This window comes from Pelophylax lessonae (genome assembly GCF_965119305.1).
Source record: "Pelophylax lessonae genome assembly, chromosome: 4".
Lineage (NCBI taxonomy): Eukaryota > Metazoa > Chordata > Amphibia > Anura > Ranidae > Pelophylax > Pelophylax lessonae.
The window spans coordinates 605,508-630,766 of NC_138771.1; the positions used below are offsets into that span (position 1 = coordinate 605,508).

The following is a 25,259-nucleotide window of genomic DNA, read 5'->3' on the forward strand; positions in this document are numbered from 1 at the left end:
TACCAGTATAGGGGGAGAAGTCTGTCCATGTACAGTATAGGAGAAGTCTGTCCATTGTAACAGTATAGGAGGAGAAGTCTGTCATGTCCAGTATAGGGGGGAAAAGTCTGTCCATGTACAGTATAGGAGAAGTCTGTCCATGTACAGTATAGGGAGAAGTCTGTCCATGTACAGTATAGGGGAGAAGTCTGTCCATGTACAGTATAGAGGAGAAGTCTGTCCATGTACAGTATAGAGGAGAAGTCTGTCCATGTACAATAGGGAGGAGAAGTCTGTCCATGTACAGTATAGGAGAGAAGTCTGTCCATGTACAGTATAGGAGAAGTCTGTCCATGTACAGTATAGGGGAGAAGTCTGTCCATGTACAGTATAGGAGGAGAAGTCTGTCCATGTACAGTATAGGGAGAAAGTCTGTCCATGTACAGTATAGGAGGAGAAGTCTGTCCATGTACAGTATAGGGGAGAAGTCTGTCCATGTACAGTATAGGATGAGAGTCTGTCATGTACAGTATAGGAGGAGAAGTCTGTCCATGTACAGTATAGGGGAGAAGTCTGTCCATGTACAGTATAGGAGGAGAAGTCTGTCCATGTACAGTATAGGAGGAGAAGTCTGTCCATGTACAGTATAGGGGGAGAAGTCTGTCCATGTACAGTATAGGAGGAGAAGTCTGTCCATGTACAGTATAGGGGAGAAGTCTGTCCATGTACAGTATAGGAGAAGTCTGTCCATGTACAGTATAGGGGAGAAGTCTGTCCATGTACAGTATAGGAGGAGAAGTCTGTCCATGTACAGTATAGGGGAGAAGTCTGTCCATGTACAGTATAGGGAGAAGTCTGTCCATGTACAGTATAGGGGAGAAGTCTGTCCATGTACAGTATAGGAGGAGAAGTCTGTCCATGTACAGTATAGGGGGAGGAAGTCTGTCCATGTACAGTATAGGGTGAGAAGTCTGTCCATGTACAGTATAGGATGAGAAGTCTGTCCATGTACAGTATAGGGGAGAAGTCTGTCCATGTACAGTATAGGGAGGAGAAGTCTGTCCATGTACAGTATAGGGAGAAGTCTGTCCATGTACAGTATAGGGAGGAGAAGTCTGTCCATGTACAGTATAGGAGGAGAAGTCTGTCCATGTACAGTATAGGAGAAGTCTGTCCATGTACAGTATAGGGGGAGAAGTCTGTCCATGTACAGTATAGGGGAGAAGTCTGTCCATGTACAGTATAGGAGGAGAAGTCTGTCCATGTACAGTATAGAGGAGAAGTCTGTCCATGTACAGTATAGGTGGAGAAGTCTGTCCATGTACAGTATAGGAGGAGAAGTCTGTCCATGTACAGTATAGGAGAAGTCTGTCCATGTACAGTATAGGAGGAGAAGTCTGTCCATGTACAGTATAGGGGGAGAAAGTCTGTCCATGTACAGTATAGGAGGAGAAGTCTGTCCATGTACAGTATAGGAGGAGAAGTCTGTCCATGTACAGTATAGGGGAGAAGTCTGTCCATGTACAGTATAGGAGGAGAAGTCTGTCCATGTACAGTATAGGGAGAAGTCTGTCCATGTACAGTATAGGAGGAGAAGTCTGTCCATGTACAGTATAGGAGGAGAAGTCTGTCCATGTACAGTATAGGAGGAGAAGTCTGTCCATGTACAGTATAGGGGGAGAAGTCTGTCCATGTACAGTATAGGAGGAGAAGTCTGTCCATGTACAGTATAGGAGAAGTCTGTCCATGTACAGTATAGGAGGAGAAGTCTGTCCATGTACAGTATAGGAGGAGAAAGTCTGTCCATGTACAGTATAGGAGGAGAAGTCTGTCCATGTACAGTATAGGGAGAGAAGTCTGTCCATGTACAGTATAGGAGGAGAAGTCTGTCCATGTACAGTATAGGGGGAGAAGTCTTGTCCATGTACAGTATAGGAGGAGAAGTCTGTCCATGTACAGTATAGGAGGAGAAGTCTGTCCATGTACAGTATAGGAGAGAAGTCTGTCCATGTACAGTATAGGAGGAGAAGTCTGGTCCATGTACAGTATAGGGGGAAAGTCTGTCCATGTACAGTATAGGGGAGAAGTCTGTCCATGTACAGTATAGGAGGAGAAGTCTGTCCATGTACAGTATAGGGAGAAGTCTGTCCATGTACAGTATAGGGGAGAAGTCTGTCCATGTACAGTATAGGGGGAGAAGTCTGTCCATGTACAGTATAGGGGAGAAGTCTGTCCATGTACAGTATAGGGAAGAAGTCTGTCCATGTACAGTATAGGAGGAGAAGTCTGTCCATGTACAGTATAGGGGAGAAGTCTGTCCATGTACAGTATAGGAGGGAAGTCTGTCCATGTACAGTATAGGGGAGAAGTCTGTCCATGTACAGTATAGGGGGAGAAGTCTGTCCATGTACAGTATAGGAGGAGAAGTCTGTCCATGTACAGTATAGGGGGAGAAGTCTGTCCATGTACAGTATAGGGGAGAAGTCTGTCCATGTACAGTATAGGAGGAGAAGTCTGTCCATGTACAGTATAGGAGGAGAAGTCTGTCCATGTACAGTATAGGAGGAGAAGTCTGTCCATGTACAGTATAGGGGAGAAGTCTGTCCATGTACAGTATAGGGGGAGAAGTCTGTCCATGTACAGTATAGGAGGAGAAGTCTGTCCATGTACAGTATAGGGGGAGAAGTCTGTCCATGTACAGTATAGGAGGAGAAGTCTGTCATGTACAGTATAGGGGGAGAAGTCTGTCCATGTACAGTATAGGAGGAGAAGTCTGTCCATGTACAGTATAGGAGGGAGAAGTCTGTCCATGTACAGTATAGGGAGAAGTCTGTCCATGTACAGTATAGGGGAGAAGTCTGTCCATGTACAGTATAGGGGGAGAAGTCTGTCCATGTACAGTATAGGAGGAGAAGTCTGTCCATGTACAGTATAGGAGGGAGAAGTCTGTCCATGTACAGTATAGGAGAAGTCTGTCCATGTACAGTATAGGGGGAGAAGTCTGTCCATGTACAGTATAGGAGGAGAAGTCTGTCCATGTACAGTATAGGGGAGAAGTCTGTCCATGTACAGTATAGGAGGAGAAGTCTGTCCATGTACAGTATAGGGGGAGAAGTCTGTCCATGTACAGTATAGGAGGAGAAGTCTGTCCATGTACAGTATAGGAGAAGTCTGTCCATGTACAGTATAGGAGGAGAAGTCTGTCCATGTACAGTATAGGGGGAGAAGTCTGTCCATGTACAGTATAGGAGGAGAAGTCTGTCCATGTACAGTATAGGAGGAGAAGTCTGTCCATGTACAGTATAGGAGGAGAAGTCTGTCCATGTACAGTATAGGGGGAGAAGTCTGTCCATGTACAGTATAGGGGAGAAGTCTGTCCATGTACAGTATAGGGGAGAAGTCTGTCCATGTACAGTATAGGAGGAGAAGTCTGTCCATGTACAGTATAGGAGGAGAAGTCTGTCCATGTACAGTATAGGGGGAGAAGTCTGTCCATGTACAGTATAGGGGAGAAGTCTGTCCATGTACAGTATAGGAGGAGAAGTCTGTCCATGTACAGTATAGGGGGAGAAGTCTGTCCATGTACAGTATAGGAGGAGAAGTCTGTCCATGTACAGTATAGGGGGAGAAGTCTGTCCATGTACAGTATAGGGGGAGAAGTCTGTCCATGTACAGTATAGGAGGAGAAGTCTGTCCATGTACAGTATAGGAGGAGAAGTCTGTCCATGTACAGTATAGGAGGAGAAGTCTGTCCATGTACAGTATAGGAGGAGAAGTCTGTCCATGTACAGTATAGGGAGAGAAGTCTGTCCATGTACAGTATAGGGAGGAGAAGTCTGTCCATGTACAGTATAGGAGGAGAAGTCTGTCCATGTACAGTATAGGAGGAGAAGTCTGTCCATGTACAGTATAGGAGGAGAAGTCTGTCCATGTACAGTATAGGAGGAGAAGTCTGTCCATGTACAGTATAGGGGGAGAAGTCTGTCCATGTACAGTATAGGAGGAGAAGTCTGTCCATGTACAGTATAGGGAGGAGAAGTCTGTCCATGTACAGTATAGGGAGAAGTCTGTCCATGTACAGTATAGGGGAGAAAGTCTGTCCATGTACAGTATAGGGGGAGAAGTCTGTCCATGTACAGTATAGGAGGAGAAGTCTGTCCATGTACAGTATAGGGGAGAAGTCTGTCCATGTACAGTATAGGAGGAGAAGTCTGTCCATGTACAGTATAGAGGAGAAGTCTGTCCATGTACAGTATAGGAGAAGTCTGTCCATGTACAGTATAGGGGGAGAAGTCTGTCCATGTACAGTATAGGAGGAGAAGTCTGTCCATGTACAGTATAGGGGGAGAAGTCTGTCCATGTACAGTATAGGAGGAGAAGTCTGTCCATGTACAGTATAGGGAGAAGTCTGTCCATGTACAGTATAGGAGGAGAAGTCTGTCCATGTACAGTATAGGAGGAGAAGTCTGTCCATGTACAGTATAGGAGAAGTCTGTCCATGTACAGTATAGGGGGAGAAGTCTGTCCATGTACAGTATAGGGGGAGAAGTCTGTCCATGTACAGTATAGGGGAGAAGTCTGTCCATGTACAGTATAGGGAGAAGTCTGTCCATGTACAGTATAGGAGGAGAAGTCTGTCCATGTACAGTATAGGGGAGAAGTCTGTCCATGTACAGTATAGGAGGAGAAGTCTGTCCATGTACAGTATAGGAGGAGAAGTCTGTCCATGTACAGTATAGGAGGAGAAGTCTGTCCATGTACAGTATAGGAGAGAAGTCTGTCCATGTACAGTATAGGGGGAGAAGTCTGTCCATGTACAGTATAGGAGGAGAAGTCTGTCCATGTACAGTATAGGAGGAGAAGTCTGTCCATGTACAGTATAGGGAGGAGAAGTCTGTCCATGTACAGTATAGGAGGGAGAAGTCTGTCCATGTACAGTATAGGGGAGAAGTCTGTCCATGTACAGTATAGGGGAGAAGTCTGTCCATGTACAGTATAGGGGAGAAGTCTGTCCATGTACAGTATAGGGGGAGAAGTCTGTCCATGTACAGTATAGGAGGAGAAGTCTGTCCATGTACAGTATAGGGGAGAAGTCTGTCCATGTACAGTATAGGAGAAGTCTGTCCATGTACAGTATAGGAAGGAAAAGTCTGTCCATGTACAGTATAGGGGGAGAAGTCTGTCCATGTACAGTATAGGAGGAGAAGTCTGTCCATGTACAGTATAGGAGAAGTCTGTCCATGTACAGTATAGGAGGAGAAGTCTGTCCATGTACAGTATAGGAGGAGAAGTCTGGTCCATGTACAGTATAGGAGAAGTCTGTCCATGTACAGTATAGGGTGAGAAGTCTGTCCATGTACAGTATAGGAGGAGAAGTCTGTCCATGTACAGTATAGGGGGAGAAGTCTGTCCATGTACAGTATAGGAGGAGAAGTCTGTCCATGTACAGTATAGGGAGAAGTCTGTCCATGTACAGTATAGGAGGAGAAGTCTGTCCATGTACAGTATAGGAGAAGTCTGTCCATGTACAGTATAGGAGGAGAAGTCTGTCCATGTACAGTATAGGGGGAGAAGTCTGTCCATGTACAGTATAGGAGGAGAAGTCTGTCCATGTACAGTATAGGAGAAGTCTGTCCATGTACAGTATAGGGGGAGAAGTCTGTCCATGTACAGTATAGGGGGAGAAGTCTGTCCATGTACAGTATAGGAGGAGAAGTCTGTCCATGTACAGTATAGGAGAAGTCTGTCCATGTACAGTATAGGAGGAGAAGTCTGTCCATGTACAGTATAGGGGGAGAAGTCTGTCCATGTACAGTATAGGGGGAGAAGTCTGTCCATGTACAGTATAGGAGAAGTCTGTCCATGTACAGTATAGGGGGAGAAGTCTGTCCATGTACAGTATAGGGGGAGAAGTCTGTCCATGTACAGTATAGGAGGAGAAGTCTGTCCATGTACAGTATAGGGGAGAAGTCTGTCCATGTACAGTATAGGGGAGAAGTCTGTCCATGTACAGTATAGGATGGAGAAGTCTGTCCATGTACAGTATAGGAGGAGAAGTCTGTCCATGTACAGTATAGGAGAGAAGTCTGTCCATGTACAGTATAGGGGGAGAAGTCTGTCCATGTACAGTATAGGGGAGAAGTCTGTCCATGTACAGTATAGGAGGAGAAGTCTGTCCATGTACAGTATAGAGGGGAGAAGTCTGTCCATGTACAGTATAGGAGGAGAAGTCTGTCCATGTACAGTATAGGAGGAGAAGTCTGTCCATGTACAGTATAGGAGAAGTCTGTCCATGTACAGTATAGGGGAGAAGTCTGTCCATGTACAGTATAGGAGGAGAAGTCTGTCCATGTACAGTATAGGGGAGAAGTCTGTCCATGTACAGTATAGGAGGAGAAGTCTGTCCATGTACAGTATAGGAGGAGAAGTCTGTCCATGTACAGTATAGGGGAGAAGTCTGTCCATGTACAGTATAGGAGAAGTCTGTCCATGTACAGTATAGGAGGAGAAGTCTGTCCATGTACAGTATAGGGGGAGAAGTCTGTCCATGTACAGTATAGGAGAGAAGTCTGTCCATGTACAGTATAGAGGAGAAGTCTGTCCATGTACAGTATAGGAGGAGAAGTCTGTCCATGTACAGTATAGGAGGAGAAGTCTGGTCCATGTACAGTATAGGAGGAGAAGTCTGTCCATGTACAGTATAGAGGAGAAGTCTGTCCATGTACAGTATAGGAGGAGAAGTCTGTCCATGTACAGTATAGGAGGAGAAGTCTGTCCATGTACAGTATAGGGGGAGAAGTCTGTCCATGTACAGTATAGGGGAGAAGTCTGTCCATGTACAGTATAGGAGGAGAAGTCTGTCCATGTACAGTATAGGGGGAGAAGTCTGTCCATGTACAGTATAGGAGGAGAAGTCTGTCCATGTACAGTATAGGGGAGAAGTCTGTCCATGTACAGTATAGGGGGAGAAGTCTGTCCATGTACAGTATAGGAGAGAAGTCTGTCCATGTACAGTATAGGAGGAGAAGTCTGTCCATGTACAGTATAGGAGAGAAGTCTGTCCATGTACAGTATAGGGGAGAAGTCTGTCCATGTACAGTATAGGAGAAGTCTGTCCATGTACAGTATAGGGGGAGAAGTCTGTCCATGTACAGTATAGAGGAGAAGTCTGTCCATGTACAGTATAGGGGGAGAAGTCTGTCCATGTACAGTATAGGAGGAGAAGTCTGTCCATGTACAGTATAGGATGGAAGTCTGTCCATGTACAGTATAGGAGGAGAAGTCTGTCCATGTACAGTATAGGGGGAGAAGTCTGTCCATGTACAGTATAGGGGGAGAAGTCTGTCCATGTACAGTATAGGGAGAGAAGTCTGTCCATGTACAGTATAGGGGGAGAAGTCTGTCCATGTACAGTATAGGGGAGAAGTCTGTCCATGTACAGTATAGGAGGAGAAGTCTGTCCATGTACAGTATAGGAGAAGTCTGTCCATGTACAGTATAGGAGGAGAAGTCTGTCCATGTACAGTATAGGGGGAGAAGTCTGTCCATGTACAGTATAGGAGGAGAAGTCTGTCCATGTACAGTATAGGAGAAGTCTGTCCATGTACAGTATAGGGGGAGAAGTCTGTCCATGTACAGTATAGGGGAGAAGTCTGTCCATGTACAGTATAGGAGGAGAAGTCTGTCCATGTACAGTATAGGGGGGAGAAGTCTGTCCATGTACAGTATAGGGGGAGAAGTCTGTCCATGTACAGTATAGGATGGGAAGTCTGTCCATGTACAGTATAGGAGGAGAAGTCTGTCCATGTACAGTATAGGGAAGAAGTCTGTCCATGTACAGTATAGGGGGAGAAGTCTGTCCATGTACAGTATAGGAGGAGAAGTCTGTCCATGTACAGTATAGGGGGAGTCTGTCCATGTACAGTATAGGAGGAGAAGTCTGTCCATGTACAGTATAGGGGAGAAGTCTGTCCATGTACAGTATAGGAGGAGAAGTCTGTCCATGTACAGTATAGGATGAGAAGGTCTGTCCATGTACAGTATAGGGAGAAGTCTGTCCATGTACAGTATAGGGAGAAGTCCTGTCCATGTACAGTATAGGGAGAAGTCTGTCCATGTACAGTATAGGGGGAGAAGTCTGTCCATGTACAGTATAGGATGAGAAGTCTGTCCATGTACAGTATAGGAGGAGAAGTCTGTCCATGTACAGTATAGGAGGAGAAGTCTGTCCATGTACAGTATAGGAGGAGAAGTCTGTCCATGTACAGTATAGGAGGAGAAGTCTGTCCATGTACAGTATAGGGAGAGAAGTCTGTCCATGTACAGTATAGGGGGAGAAGTCTGTCCATGTACAGTATAGGAGGAGAAGTCTGTCCATGTACAGTATAGGAGAAGTCTGTCCATGTACAGTATAGGAGGAGAAGTCTGTCCATGTACAGTATAGGGGGAGAAGTCTGTCCATGTACAGTATAGGAGGAGAAGTCTGTCCATGTACAGTATAGGAGGGAGAAGTCTGTCCATGTACAGTATAGGGGAGAAGTCTGTCCATGTACAGTATAGGGGAGAAGTCTGTCCATGTACAGTATAGGAGGAGAAGTCTGTCCATGTACAGTATAGGGGGAGAAGTCTGTCCATGTACAGTATAGGAGGAGAAGTCTGTCCATGTACAGTATAGGGGAGAAGTCTGTCCATGTACAGTATAGGGGAGAAGTCTGTCCATGTACAGTATAGAGTATAGGGGAGAAGTCTGTCCATGTACAGTATAGGGGGAGAAGTCTGTCCATGTACAGTATAGGAGAAGTCTGTCCATGTACATTTATAGGGAGAAGTCTGTCCATGTACAGTATAGGAGAAGTCTGTCCATGTACAGTATAGGAGGAGAAGTCTGTCCATGTACAGTATAGGGGAGAAGTCTGTCCATGTACAGTATAGGGAGAAGTCTGTCCATGTACAGTATAGGAGGGAGAAGTCTGTCCATGTACAGTATAGGTGGAGAAGTCTGTCCATGTACAGTATAGGAGGAGAAGTCTGTCCATGTACAGTATAGGAGAGAAGTCTGTCCATGTACAGTATAGGGGAGAAGTCTGTCCATGTACAGTATAGGAGGAGAAGTCTGTCCATGTACAGTATAGATGGAGAAGTCTGTCCATGTACAGTATAGGAGGAGAAGTCTGTCCATGTACAGTATAGGGGAGAAGTCTGTCCATGTACAGTATAGGGGGAGAAGTCTGTCCATGTACAGTATAGGGGAGAAGTCTGTCCATGTACAGTATAGGAGGAGAAGTCTGTCCATGTACAGTATAGGAGGAGAAGTCTGTCCATGTACAGTATAGGAGGAGAAGTCTGTCCATGTACAGTATAGGGGGAGAAGTCTGTCCATGTACAGTATAGGAGGAGAAGTCTGTCCATGTACAGTATAGGAGGAGAAGTCTGTCCATGTACAGTATAGGAGGAGAAGTCTGTCCATGTACAGTATAGGAGGAGAAGTCTGTCCATGTACAGTATAGGGGGAGAAGTCTGTCCATGTACAGTATAGGGGGGAGAAGTCTGTCCATGTACAGTATAGGAGAGAAGTCTGTCCATGTACAGTATAGGGGAGAAGTCTGTCCATGTACAGTATAGGAGAGAAGTCTGTCCATGTACAGTATAGGGAAAGAGAAGTCTGTCCATGTACAGTATAGGGGGAGAAGTCTGTCCATGTACAGTATAGGAGGAGAAGTCTGTCCATGTACAGTATAGGGAGAAGTCTGTCCATGTACAGTATAGGAGGAGAAGTCTGTCCATGTACAGTATAGGAGGAGAAGTCTGTCCATGTACAGTATAGGAGGAGAAGTCTGTCCATGTACAGTATAGGGGGAGAAGTCTGTCCATGTACAGTATAGGGAGGAGAAGTCTGTCCATGTACAGTATAGGGTGGAGAAGTCTGTCCATGTACAGTATAGGAGGAGAAGTCTGTCCATGTACAGTATAGGGGGAGAAGTCTGTCCATGTACAGTATAGGAGGAGAAGTCTGTCCATGTACAGTATAGGGAGGAGAAGTCTGTCCATGTACAGTATAGGAGGAGAAGTCTGTCCATGTACAGTATAGGAGGAGAAGTCTGTCCATGTACAGTATAGGGGGAGAAGTCTGTCCATGTACAGTATAGGAGGAGAAGTCTGTCCATGTACAGTATAGGAGGAGAAGTCTGTCCATGTACAGTATAGGGAGGAGAAGTCTGTCCATGTACAGTATAGGAGAAGTCTGTCCATGTACAGTATAGGAGGAGAAGTCTGTCCATGTACAGTATAGGAGGGAGAAGTCTGTCCATGTACAGTATAGGAGGAGAAGTCTGTCCATGTACAGTATAGGAGGAGAAGTCTGTCCATGTACAGTATAGGAGGGAAGTCTGTCCATGTACAGTATAGGAGGAGAAGTCTGTCCATGTACAGTATAGGAGGAGAAGTCTGTCCATGTACAGTATAGAAGGAGAAGTCTGTCCATGTACAGTATAGGAGGAGAAGTCTGTCCATGTACAGTATAGGGGAGAAGTCTGTCCATGTACAGTATAGGAGGAGAAGTCTGTCCATGTACAGTATAGGAGGAGAAGTCTGTCCATGTACAGTATAGGAGGAGAAGTCTGTCCATGTACAGTATAGGAGGAGAAGTCTGTCCATGTACAGTATAGGAGGAGAAGTCTGTCCATGTACAGTATAGGAGGAGAAGTCTGTCCATGTACAGTATAGAGAAGGAGAAGTCTGTCCATGTACAGTATAGAGGAGAAGTCTGTCCATGTACAGTATAGGAGGAGAAGTCTGTCCATGTACAGTATAGGGGGAGAAGTCTGTCCATGTACAGTATAGGAGGAGAAGTCTGTCCATGTACAGTATAGGAGGAGAAGTCTGTCCATGTACAGTATAGGAGGAGAAGTCTGTCCATGTACAGTATAGGAGGAGAAGTCTGTCCATGTACAGTATAGGAGGAGAAGTCTGTCCATGTACAGTATAGGGGGAGAAGTCTGTCCATGTACAGTATAGGGGGAGAAGTCTGTCCATGTACAGTATAGGAGGAGAAGTCTGTCCATGTACAGTATAGGGGGAGAAGTCTGTCCATGTACAGTATAGAGGAGAAGTCTGTCCATGTACAGTATAGGGGGAGAAGTCTGTCCATGTACAGTATAGGAGGAGAAGTCTGTCCATGTACAGTATAGGAGGAGAAGTCTGTCCATGTACAGTATAGGGAGAAGTCTGTCCATGTACAGTATAGGAGGAGAAGTCTGTCCATGTACAGTATAGGGGGAGAAGTCTGTCCATGTACAGTATAGGGGGAGAAGTCTGTCCATGTACAGTATAGGATGAGAAGTCTGTCCATGTACAGTATAGGAGGAGAAGTCTGTCCATGTACAGTATAGGAGAAGAAGTCTGTCCATGTACAGTATAGGGGGAGAAGTCTGTCCATGTACAGTATAGGGGGAGAAGTCTGTCCATGTACAGTATAGGAGGAGAAGTCTGTCCATGTACAGTATAGGGGGAGTCTGTCCATGTACAGTATAGGAGGAGAAGTCTGTCCATGTACAGTATAGGAGGAGAAGTCTGTCCATGTACAGTATAGGAGGAGAAGTCTGTCCATGTACAGTATAGAAGGAGAAGTCTGTCCATGTACAGTATAGGAGGAGAAGTCTGTCCATGTACAGTATAGGGGAGAAGTCTGTCCATGTACAGTATAGGAGGAGAAGTCTGTCCATGTACAGTATAGGGGGAGAAGTCTGTCCATGTACAGTATAGGATGAGAAGTCTGTCCATGTACAGTATAGGGGAGAAGTCTGTCCATGTACAGTATAGGAGGAGAAGTCTGTCCATGTACAGTATAGGATGAGAAGTCTGTCCATGTACAGTATAGGGGGAGAAGTCTGTCCATGTACAGTATAGGAGGAGAAGTCTGTCCATGTACAGTATAGGAGGAGAAGTCTGTCCATGTACAGTATAGGAGGAGAAGTCTGTCCATGTACAGTATAGGAGAAGTCTGTCCATGTACAGTATAGGAGGAGAAGTCTGTCCATGTACAGTATAGAAGGAGAAGTCTGTCCATGTACAGTATAGGAGGAGAAGTCTGTCCATGTACAGTATAGGAGGAGAAGTCTGTCCATGTACAGTATAGGAGGAGAAGTCTGTCCATGTACAGTATAGGATGAGAAGTCTGTCCATGTACAGTATAGGATGAGAAGTCTGTCCATGTACAGTATAGGAGGAGAAGTCTGTCCATGTACAGTATAGGGGGAGAAGTCTGTCCATGTACAGTATAGGAGGAGAAGTCTGTCCATGTACAGTATAGGGGGAGAAGTCTGTCCATGTACAGTATAGGAGGAGAAGTCTGTCCATGTACAGTATAGGGGGAGGAGTCTGTCCATGTACAGTATAGGAGAAGTCTGTCCATGTACAGTATAGGGGGAAAAGTCTGTCCATGTACAGTATAGGAGGAGAAGTCTGTCCATGTACAGTATAGGAGAAGTCTGTCCATGTACAGTATAGGAGGAAGAAGTCTGTCCATGTACAGTATAGGAGGAGAAGTCTGTCCATGTACAGTATAGGAGAAGTCTGTCCATGTACAGTATAGGGGGAGAAGTCTGTCCATGTACAGTATAGGAGGAGAAGTCTGTCCATGTACAGTATAGGGGGAGAAGTCTGTCCATGTACAGTATAGGGGGAGAAGTCTGTCCATGTACAGTATAGGAGAAGTCTGTCCATGTACAGTATAGGAGAAGAAGTCTGTCCATGTACAGTATAGGAGGAGAAGTCTGTCCATGTACAGTATAGGAGGAGAAGTCTGTCCATGTACAGTATAGGGGGAGAAGTCTGTCCATGTACAGTATAGGAGGAGAAGTCTGTCCATGTACAGTATAGGATGAGAAGTCTGTCCATGTACAGTATAGGAGGAGAAGTCTGTCCATGTACAGTATAGGGGGAGAAGTCTGTCCATGTACAGTATAGGGGGAGAAGTCTGTCCATGTACAGTATAGGAGAAGTCTGTCCATGTACAGTATAGGAGAAGAAGTCTGTCCATGTACAGTATAGGAGGAGAAGTCTGTCCATGTACAGTATAGGAGAAGTCTGTCCATGTACAGTATAGGGGGAGAAGTCTGTCCATGTACAGTATAGGAGGAGAAGTCTGTCCATGTACAGTATAGGGGGAGAAGTCTGTCCATGTACAGTATAGGAGGAGAAGTCTGTCCATGTACAGTATAGGAGAAGTCTGTCCATGTACAGTATAGGAGGAGAAGTCTGTCCATGTACAGTATAGGAGAAGTCTGTCCATGTACAGTATAGGAGGAGAAGTCTGTCCATGTACAGTATAGGGGGAGAAGTCTGTCCATGTACAGTATAGGGGGAGAAGTCTGTCCATGTACAGTATAGGAGAAGTCTGTCCATGTACAGTATAGGGGGAGAAGTCTGTCCATGTACAGTATAGGGGGAGAAGTCTGTCCATGTACAGTATAGGAGGAGAAGTCTGTCCATGTACAGTATAGGAGAAGTCTGTCCATGTACAGTATAGGAGGAGAAGTCTGTCCATGTACAGTATAGGGGGAGAAGTCTGTCCATGTACAGTATAGGGGGAGAAGTCTGTCCATGTACAGTATAGGAGAAGTCTGTCCATGTACAGTATAGGGGGAGAAGTCTGTCCATGTACAGTATAGGGGGAGAAGTCTGTCCATGTACAGTATAGGAGGAGAAGTCTGTCCATGTACAGTATAGGGGGAGAAGTCTGTCCATGTACAGTATAGGGGGAGAAGTCTGTCCATGTACAGTATAGGATGGGAAGTCTGTCCATGTACAGTATAGGAGGAGAAGTCTGTCCATGTACAGTATAGGAGAAGAAGTCTGTCCATGTACAGTATAGGGGGAGAAGTCTGTCCATGTACAGTATAGGGGGAGAAGTCTGTCCATGTACAGTATAGGAGGAGAAGTCTGTCCATGTACAGTATAGGGGGAGTCTGTCCATGTACAGTATAGGGGGAGAAGTCTGTCCATGTACAGTATAGGATGAGAAGTCTGTCCATGTACAGTATAGGATGAGAAGTCTGTCCATGTACAGTATAGGAGAAGTCTGTCCATGTACAGTATAGGAGAAGTCTGTCCATGTACAGTATAGGGGGAGAAGTCTGTCCATGTACAGTATAGGATGAGAAGTCTGTCCATGTACAGTATAGGATGAGAAGTCTGTCCATGTACAGTATAGGGGGAGAAGTCTGTCCATGTACAGTATAGGGGGAGAAGTCTGTCCATGTACAGTATAGGGGGAGAAGTCTGTTCATGTACAGTATAGGGGGAGAAGTCTGTCCATGTACAGTATAGGAGGAGAAGTCTGTCCATGTACAGTATAGGATGAGAAGTCTGTCCATGTACAGTATAGGGGGAGAAGTCTGTCCATGTACAGTATAGGGGGAGAAGTCTGTCCATGTACAGTATAGGGGGAGAAGTCTGTTCATGTACAGTATAGGGGGAGAAGTCTGTCCATGTACAGTATAGGAGGAGAAGTCTGTCCATGTACAGTATAGGGGGAGAAGTCTGTCCATGTACAGTATAGGAGGAGAAGTCTGTCCATGTACAGTATAGGAGGAGAAGTCTGTCCATGTACAGTATAGGAGGAGAAGTCTGTCCATGTACAGTATAGGGTGAGAAGTCTGTCCATGTACAGTATAGGGGGAGAAGTCTGTCCATGTACAGTATAGGAGAAGAAGTCTGTCCATGTACAGTATAGGAGGAGAAGTCTGTCCATGTACAGTATAGGAGGAGAAGTCTGTCCATGTACAGTATAGGAGAAGTCTGTCCATGTACAGTATAGGGGGAGAAGTCTGTCCATGTACAGTATAGGGGGAGAAGTCTGTCCATGTACAGTATAGGAGAAGTCTGTCCATGTACAGTATAGGAGGAGAAGTCTGTCCATGTACAGTATAGGGGGAGAAGTCTTTCCATGTACAGTATAGGGGGAGTCTGTCCATGTACAGTATAGGGGGAGAAGTCTGTCCATGTACAGTATAGGAGGAGAAGTCTGTCCATGTACAGTATAGGAGAAGTCTGTCCATGTACAGTATAGGGGGAGAAGTCTGTCCATGTACAGTATAGGGGGAGAAGTCTGTCCATGTACAGTATAGGGGGAGAAGTCTGTCCATGTACAGTATAGGAGGAGAAGTCTGTCCATGTACAGTATAGGAGGAGAAGTCTGTCCATGTACAGTATAGGAGAAGTCTGTCCATGTACAGTATAGGGGGAGAAGTCTGTCCATGTACAGTATAGGAGGAGAAGTCTGTCCATGTACAGTATAGGGGGAGAAGTCTGTCCATGTACAGTATAGGAGGAGAAGTCTGTCCATGTACAGTATAGGAGGAGAAGTCTGTCCATGTACAGTATAGGAGAAGTCTGTCCATGTACAGTATAGGAGGAGAAGTCTGTCCATGTACAGTATAGGAGAAGTCTGTCCATGTACAGTATAGGGGGAGAAGTCTGTCCATGTACAGTATAGGAGGAGAAGTCTGTCCATGTACAGTATAGGAGAAGTCTGTCCATGTACAGTATGGGAGGAGAAGTCTGTCCATGTACAGTATAGGAGGAGAAGTCTGTCCATGTACAGTATAGGAGAAGAAGTCTGTCCATGTACAGTATAGGGGGAGAAGTCTGTCCATGTACAGTATAGGAGGAGAAGTCTGTCCATGTACAGTATAGGAGAAGTCTGTCCATGTACAGTATAGGATGAGAAGTCTGTCCATGTACAGTATAGGAGAAGTCTGTCCATGTACAGTATAGGAGGAGAAGTCTGTCCATGTACAGTATAGGATGAGAAGTCTGTCCATGTACAGTATAGGAGAAGTCTGTCCATGTACAGTATGGGAGGAGAAGTCTGTCCATGTACAGTATAGGAGGAGAAGTCTGTCCATGTACAGTATAGGAGAAGAAGTCTGTCCATGTACAGTATAGGGGGAGAAGTCTGTCCATGTACAGTATAGGAGGAGAAGTCTGTCCATGTACAGTATAGGAGAAGTCTGTCCATGTACAGTATAGGATGAGAAGTCTGTCCATGTACAGTATAGGGGGAGAAGTCTGTCCATGTACAGTATAGGGGGAGAAGTCTGTCCATGTACAGTATAGGAGGAGAAGTCTGTCCATGTACAGTATAGGAGGAGAAGTCTGTCCATGTACAGTATAGGAGGAGAAGTCTGTCCATGTACAGTATAGGGGGAGAAGTCTGTCCATGTACAGTATAGGAGGAGAAGTCTGTCCATGTACAGTATAGGAGAAGTCTGTCCATGTACAGTATAGGATGAGAAGTCTGTCCATGTACAGTATAGGGGGAGAAGTCTGTCCATGTACAGTATAGGAGGAGAAGTCTGTCCATGTACAGTATAGGAGGAGAAGTCTGTCCATGTACAGTATAGGAGGAGAAGTCTGTCCATGTACAGTATAGGAGAAGTCTGTCCATGTACAGTATAGGGGGAGAAGTCTGTCCATGTACAGTATAGGGGGAGAAGTCTGTCCATGTACAGTATAGGGGGAGAAGTCTGTCCATGTACAGTATAGGATGAGAAGTCTGTCCATGTACAGTATAGGGGGAGAAGTCTGTCCATGTACAGTATAGGGGGAGAAGTCTGTCCATGTACAGTATAGGGGGAGAAGTCTGTCCATGTACAGTATAGGAGGAGAAGTCTGTCCATGTACAGTATAGGAGGAGAAGTCTGTCCATGTACAGTATAGGAGGAGAAGTCTGTCCATGTACAGTATAGGGGGAGAAGTCTGTCCATGTACAGTATAGGAGGAGAAGTCTGTCCATGTACAGTATAGGGGGAGAAGTCTGTCCATGTACAGTATAGGAGGAGAAGTCTGTCCATGTACAGTATAGGAGGAGAAGTCTGTCCATGTACAGTATAGGATGAGAAGTCTGTCCATGTACAGTATGGGAGGAGAAGTCTGTCCATGTACAGTATAGGATGAGAAGTCTGTCCATGTACAGTATAGGGGGAGAAGTCTGTCCATGTACAGTATAGGGGGAGAAGTCTGTCCATGTACAGTATAGGAGGAGAAGTCTGTCCATGTACAGTATAGGATGAGAAGTCTGTCCATGTACAGTATAGGGGGAGAAGTCTGTCCATGTACAGTATAGGAGGAGAAGTCTGTCCATGTACAGTATAGGAGGAGAAGTCTGTCCATGTACAGTATAGGAGGAGAAGTCTGTCCATGTACAGTATAGGAGAAGTCTGTCCATGTACAGTATAGGATGAGAAGTCTGTCCATGTACAGTATAGGAGGAGAAGTCTGTCCATGTACAGTATGGGAGGAGAAGTCTGTCCATGTACAGTATAGGATGAGAAGTCTGTCCATGTACAGTATAGGGGGAGAAGTCTGTCCATGTACAGTATGGGAGGAGAAGTCTGTCCATGTACAGTATAGGAGGAGAAGTCTGTCCATGTACAGTATAGGGGGAGAAGTCTGTCCATGTACAGTATAGGATGAGAAGTCTGTCCATGTACAGTATAGGATGAGAAGTCTGTCCATGTACAGTATAGGGGGAGAAGTCTGTCCATGTACAGTATGGGAGGAGAAGTCTGTCCATGTACAGTATAGGGGGAGAAGTCTGTCCATGTACAGTATAGGAGGAGAAGTCTGTCCATGTACAGTATAGGAGAAGTCTGTCCATGTACAGTATAGGAGAAGTCTGTCCATGTACAGTATAGGGGGAGAAGTCTGTCCATGTACAGTATAGGAGGAGAAGTCTGTCCATGTACAGTATAGGAGGAGAAGTCTGTCCATGTACAGTATAGGGGGAGAAGTCTGTCCATGTACAGTATAGGAGAAGTCTGTCCATGTACAGTATAGGGGGAGAAGTCTGTCCATGTACAGTATAGGGGGAGAAGTCTGTCCATGTACAGTATAGGAGGAGAAGTCTGTCCATGTACAGTATAGGGGGAGAAGTCTGTCCATGTACAGTATAGGAGGAGAAGTCTGTCCATGTACAGTATAGGAGGAGAAGTCTGTCCATGTACAGTATAGGGGGAGAAGTCTGTCCATGTACAGTATAGGAGAAGTCTGTCCATGTACAGTATAGGGGGAGAAGTCTGTCCATGTACAGTATAGGAGAAGTCTGTCCATGTACAGTATAGGGGGAGAAGTCTGTCCATGTACAGTATAGGATGCACTCAGTACTTGGTCGGGGCTCCTTTTGCATGAATTACTGCATCAATGTGGTGTGGCATGGAGGCGTGGCATGGAGGCATGGCATGGAGGCATGGCATGGAGGCGTGGCATGGAGGCGTGGCATGGAGGTGATCAGCCTGTGGCACTGCTGAGGTGTTATGGAAGTCCAGGTTGCTTTGATAGTGGCCTTCACCTCCTCTGCATTGTTGGGTCTGATGTCTCTCATCTTCCTCTTGACAATCCCCCACAGATTCTCTATGGGGTTTAGGTCAGGCCAGTTTGCTGGCCAATCAAGCACAGTGATCCCATGATCATGTGACCAGGTATTGGTAGATTTGGCAGTGTGGGCGGTGCCAAGTCCTGCTGGAAAATGAAATCAGCATCTCCATAAAGCTGGTCAGCAGAGGGAAGCATGAAGAGCTCTAGAATTTACTGCTAGAGGGGTGCACTGACTTTGGACTTGATAAAACATAGTGGACCAACACCAGCAGATGACACGGCTCCCCAAATCATCACTGACTGTGGAAAATATTGTATTTCATTTGGAAATGAAGGTCCCAGAGTCTGGAGGAGGAGTGGAGAGGCACAGAAACCAAGTTGCATGAGGTCCAGTGTGAAGTTTCCCCAGTCAGTGATGATTTGGGGAGCCGTGTCATCTGCTGGTCATCTGCACCTGCGAGTTAAATGCCTTGCAAGGTCGCATAGGATCAGGTCTCGGCCTGAGTCACAGTGTCCCTTCTGGCTGACAGCCCCCCATTTCAATGGTGAAGGGGTTCTGTCTGGAGCAGTGCCTGCCTGGTTCCTGGTATGGTGTCCTCCCTCTCCCCCTGGAGGGTTTTGTGGTGGATGTGTGCCCCTCCTTGGGACAGTCGGACCCCCAGGTTCCCCTGCCTTTTCATCAGGCCCCCCCCTTTCATCTGTCCCCCATCCCACTCCCTCCCTACACTTATGCTGGGGCTGTGTGTGTGGTCTGGTCCACCTCCTGGGGTGGGGGCAGGGCACTGTGCTGGTGATAGGGGCTGGGGGGGGGGGGGTGCCAATGACCGAGTGGGCTAAGCTTTTAGGCCGTGACCTGGAGGGAGAACAGCTCCCCCCTGCCTTTGCTGAGCTGGTGGGCCAGTTGGTCCAGGGGCTGCAGTTTATCTGTCATGCCTCTTTGGATGCGGCTCCCCCTAGTGGCTCGGCTCTCGGGTTTCGGCAGTGGTCCTTCGGCGTGTTTTGGCTCAAATGCTGATCTGTGGACAGACTTCTGAAAAGGTCTTGACTGATCTCCCCTTTCAAGGAGGTCACCTATTTGGAGCTTCCCTGAATGACATCATTAAAGGTCTCACAGGGGGAAGAGTTCCTTTCTTCCGCAGGCTACTAAGGGCAAGGACTCTCATCGTAGACGTGGGCCTCCTTCTCGGCTCATAAGAAGTTTTTCTTCGTCCTTCAGGGTCGACTGACAAGGGCTCGAAACCTTTCAGGGCCTCCTCTGGAGGGTCCAAACGAACCGAGAGCGGGCTTCTCCAGACCCGCGGACAAGGTTTCTTCAGCATGAAGGTGCGCCCTCACCCATATCGGGGGTGGGGGACATCTTCGCTGGTTTCCGGACCCATGGACTTCCCTGGTACAAGACAAGTGGGTCCATGAAGCCATTCAGTTCGGCTACTAGATTGAGTTTCGCTCTTGTCCCCCGGCAAGGTTATTTCTTTCCAACTTGCGCTGTCCCCGGACCGCTTACAGCAGGGGTGTCCAAACTATATCCCTCCAGCTGTTCAGGAACTACAATTCCCATCATGCCTGGTTATGTCTGTGAATGTCAGAGAATTACAGTGCCTCATGGGATGTGTAGTTCCACAACAGCTGGAGGGCCATAGTTTGGACACCCCTGGCTTACAGGTTCCGTTTGAGGCGGTACAAGACCTGTTACTTCAAGGGGTAATTGTCCCGGTTCCTACTTTGGAACGTTTTCAGGGTTTTTACCCAAAGCTGTTTACAGTTCTCAGGAAGGAAAGCAAGGCGTCCAATCCTGGACCTGAAGGTGCTGAAGTTCAGGATGGAGTCCCTGCGCACGGTGGTGGAATGCCTGAATCAGGGGGATTTTCTTGCCTCCATCGACATCAAGGATGCTTAGCTTCACATTCCAATATGTGCCGGGCACCAGCGCTTCCTCCGCTTTGCCGTGGGAGAAGAGCGTTAGCGGTTTGTGGCGTTACCATTTGGCATAGGCGTGCGCAGCCTATCGCATTAGAGTGTGCACCCCATAGCTCAAACACGCATGCGTATATATATATATATACTTTGTACACATACACACACACTATATATATATATATACATACACACTTGTCAAAAGTATTGGGACGCCTGCCTTTACACACACATGAACTTTAATGGCATCCCAGTCTTAGTCCGTAGGGTTCAATATTGAGTTGGCTCCGCCCTTTGCAGCTATAACAGCTTCAACTCTTCTGGGAAGGTTTAGGAGTGTCTATGGGAATGTTTCACCATTCTTCCAGAAGCAAATTAGTGATGTCAGGCACAGATGTTGGACGAGAAGGCCTGGCTCGCAGTCTTTGCTCTAATTCATCCCAAAGGTATTCTATCGGGTTGAGGTCAGGACTCTGTGCAGGCCAGTCAAGTTCCTCCACCCCAAACTCGCTCATCCATGTCTTTATGGTCCTTGCTTTGTGCATTGGTCCAAATCATTTGGTTGAGGGGGGATTATAGTGTGGGGGAGGGGGGATTATAGTGTGGGGTTGTTTTTCAGGGGTTTGGCCCCTTAGACTCTTAGGGCGTCAGCATACCAAGACATTTTGGACAATTTCATGCTCCCAAATTTGTGGGAGGAGTTTTGGGATGGCCCCTCCCTGATCCAACATGACTTCACACCAGTGCACAAAGCAAGGTCCTTAAATACACGGACTTAGCATGGGTGGTGGAAAATTAACTTCAAGTGCAATCATTTACATTATAATAGTAACTAAAACATATAAAATGAAGTGTAACGATCTAAAAAATAAAAATTCCAAAGTGCTCTACTGGTGAGAACCTTCCAACTAAAAAGTTTTTGCACTTAAGTTAAATTGTATGGCAAATATCTGTAGAGGGTTCCACCATCACTGATGTATGCCTTATTTTCCTTTTCATGTGTATTACAGGGGAAATTACATGTGAGGCACTGATATGGACTGATGGGCAGCACTAATAGGCACTTGTTCTTAGCACTGATGAGGCTGCACTGATGGGCACTGATTGGCAGCACTGAGAGGTGGCACTTATTGGCAGCACTGATGGGTACTGATAGGTGGCACTAATAGGCAGCACTGCTGGGCACTAATAGGCATCACTGATGGCTACTGATAGGCGGCATTGGTGGGCACTGATTGGTGGCACTGATAGGAAGCACTGATAGACACTGTTAGATGTCACTGATGGGCACTGATGAGGCGGCACTGGTGGGCACTGATAGATGTCACTGATGGGCACTGATGAGGCGGCACTGCTGGGCACTGATAGGCAATATTAGGTGACATTTATGGGCACTGATGAGGCGGCACTGGTGGGCACTGATAGGTGGCACTACTGCGCACTGATAGGTGGCACTACTGGGCACCACTTATGGACACTAACAGGGGAGAGGGGGAGTTCCACATTCAGCAGACAGTGAGACTTGCAAGAGCCGCTCAGTGTGTGTGCAGTGGCGTACCTAGAGCATTTGGCACCCGGGGCAGATCCTATATCTGGCACCCCCCCCCCCCCAACTTTAAAATATAAAAACACCCACAAAGATTTGTAATGTTTTCAAGAATATTTATTGCACAAAATTCACAGCCCCCCCCCCCCCATCACAGTGCCCCTTGCAGTCTGCCCTCCGTCTCTCTAATCACAGTTCCCCCTTTTTGCACTCTCTGCCTCCCTTGCACAGTCCTACCTTCAGCATAAATAGATACCTAATATTATTAGCAATGTGTTTAAGTAAGAGATTGGAGACTTGCTAAAGAAGATATTCTAAGACTGCAGACAGGATATAGTAGATGATCAGAGACTGCAGACATGATACAGGAGATGGTCAGAGACTTCAGACATGATACAGGAGATGGTCAGAGACTTCAGACATGATACAGGAGATGGTCAGAGACTGAGGACATGATACAGGAGATGGTCAGAGACTGAGGACATGATACAGGAGATGGTCAGAGACTGCAGACATGATACAGGAGATGGTCAGAGACTGCAGACATGATACAGGAGATGGTCAGAGACTGCAGACATGATACAGGAGATGGTCAGAGACTGCAGACATGATACAGGAGATGGTCAGAGACTGCGGACATGATATAGTAGATGGTCAGAGACTGCAGACATGATACAGGAGATGGTCAGAGACTGCAGACATGATACAGGAGATGGTCAGAGACTTCAGACATGATACAGGAGATGGTCAGAGACTTCAGACATGATACAGGAGATGGTCAGAGACTGCAGTGCAGACATAGTACAGGGGATGGTCAGAGACTGCAGACATGATACAGGAGATGGTCAGAGACTGCAGACATGATACAGGAGATGGTCAGAGACTGCGGACATGATACAGGAGATGGTCAGAGACTGCAGACATAGTACAGGAGATGGTCAGAGACTGCAGACATGATACAGGAGATGGTCAGAGACTGCAGACATGATACAGGAGATGGTCAGAGACTGCGGACATGATATAGTAGATGGTCAGAGACTGCAGACATGATACAGGAGATGGTCAGAGACTGCAGACATGATACAGGAGATGGTCAGAGACTTCAGACATGATACAGGAGATGGTCAGAGACTTCAGACATGATACAGGAGATGGTCAGAGACTGCAGTGCAGACATAGTACAGGGGATGGTCAGAGACTGCAGACATGATACAGGAGATGGTCAGAGACTGCAGACATGATACAGGAGATGGTCAGAGACTGCGGACATGATACAGGAGATGGTCAGAGACTGCAGACATAGTACAGGAGATGGTCAGAGACTGCAGTGCAGACATAGTACAGGGGATGGTCAGAGACTGCAGACATGATACAGGAGATGGTCAGAGACTGCAGACATGATACAGGAGATGGTCAGAGACTGCAGACATGATACAGGAGATGGTCAGAGACTGAGGACATGATACAGGAGATGGTCAGAGACTGCAGACATGATACAGGAGATGGTCAGAGACTGCAGACATGATACAGGAGATGGTCAGAGACTGCGGACATGATATAGTAGATGGTCAGAGACTGCAGACATGATACAGGAGATGGTCAGAGACTGCGGACATGATACAGGAGATGGTCAGAGACTGCAGACATAGTACAGGAGATGGTCAGAGACTGCAGTGCAGACATAGTACAGGGGATGGTCAGAGACTGCAGACATGATACAGGAGATGGTCAGAGACTGCAGACATGATACAGGAGATGGTCAGAGACTGCAGACATGATACAGGAGATGGTCAGAGACTGAGGACATGATACAGGAGATGGTCAGAGACTGCAGACATGATACAGGAGATGGTCAGAGACTGCAGACATGATACAGGAGATGGTCAGAGACTGCGGACATGATATAGTAGATGGTCAGAGACTGCAGACATGATACAGGAGATGGTCAGAGACTGCGGACATGATACAGGAGATGGTCAGAGACTGCAGACATAGTAAAGGAGATGGTCAGAGACTGCAGTGCAGACATAGTACAGGGGATGGTCAGAGACTGCAGACATGATACAGGAGATGGTCAGAGACTGCAGACATGATACAGGAGATGGTCAGAGACTGCAGACATGATACAGGAGATGGTCAGAGACTGAGGACATGATACAGGAGATGGTCAGAGACTGCAGACATGATACAGGAGATGGTCAGAGACTGCAGACATAGTACAGGAGACGGTCAGAGACTGCAGACATGATAGAGGAGATGGTCAGAGACTGCAGACATGATACAGGAGATGGTCAGAGACTGCAGACATGATACAGGAGATGGTCAGAGACTGAGGACATGATACAGGAGATGGTCAGAGACTGCAGACATGATACAGGAGATGGTCAGAGACTGCAGACATAGTACAGGGGATGGTCAGAGACTGCAGACATGATACAGGAAATGGTGAGAGACTGCAGACATGATACAGGAGATGGTCAGAGACTGCAGACATGATACAAGAGATGGTCAGAGACTGCAGACATGATACAGTAGATGGTCAGAGACTGCAGACATGATACAGTAGATGGTCAGAGACTGCAGACATGATACAGTAGATGGTCATAGACTGCAGACATAGTACAGGGGATGGTCAGAGACTGCAGACATGATACTGGAGATGGTCAGAGACTGCAGACATGATACAGGAGATGGTCAGAGACTGCAGACATAGTACAGGGGATGGTCAGAGACTGCAGACATGATACTGGAGATGGTCAGAGACTGCAGACATGATACAGGAGATGGTCAGAGACTGCAGACATGATACAGGAGATGGTCAGAGACTGCAGACATAGTACAGGAGACGGTCAGAGACTGCAGACATGATAGAGGAGATGGTCAGAGACTGCAGACATGATACAGGAGATGGTCAGAGACTGCAGACATGATACAGGAGATGGTCAGAGACTGAGGACATGATACAGGAGATGGTCAGAGACTGCAGACATGATACAGGAGATGGTCAGAGACTGCAGACATAGTACAGGGGATGGTCAGAGACTGCAGACATGATACAGGAAATGGTGAGAGACTGCAGACATGATACAGGAGATGGTCAGAGACTGCAGACATGATACAAGAGATGGTCAGAGACTGCAGACATGATACAGTAGATGGTCAGAGACTGCAGACATGATACAGTAGATGGTCAGAGACTGCAGACATGATACAGTAGATGGTCATAGACTGCAGACATAGTACAGGGGATGGTCAGAGACTGCAGACATGATACTGGAGATGGTCAGAGACTGCAGACATGATACAGGAGATGGTCAGAGACTGCAGACATAGTACAGGGGATGGTCAGAGACTGCAGACATGATACTGGAGATGGTCAGAGACTGCAGACATGATACAGGAGACGGTCAGAGACTGCAGACATGATACAGTAGATGGTCAGAGA

General features: G+C 46.6%; 1 long non-coding RNA gene across 1 annotated transcript in view; it reads left to right on the forward strand.

Annotated features, from left to right (window-relative positions):
- The window catches only part of LOC309554306, a 23,817-nt gene extending 9,161 nt beyond the window's left edge, over positions 1-14,656 (forward strand). The window contains exons 2-4 of the long non-coding RNA XR_014225226.1: positions 941-977; positions 5,318-5,354; positions 14,624-14,656. This is a non-coding gene — a long non-coding RNA (uncharacterized lncRNA). The remainder of the gene's footprint in view (positions 1-940; positions 978-5,317; positions 5,355-14,623) is intronic.
- Positions 14,657-25,259: the final 10,603 nt, after the last annotated feature.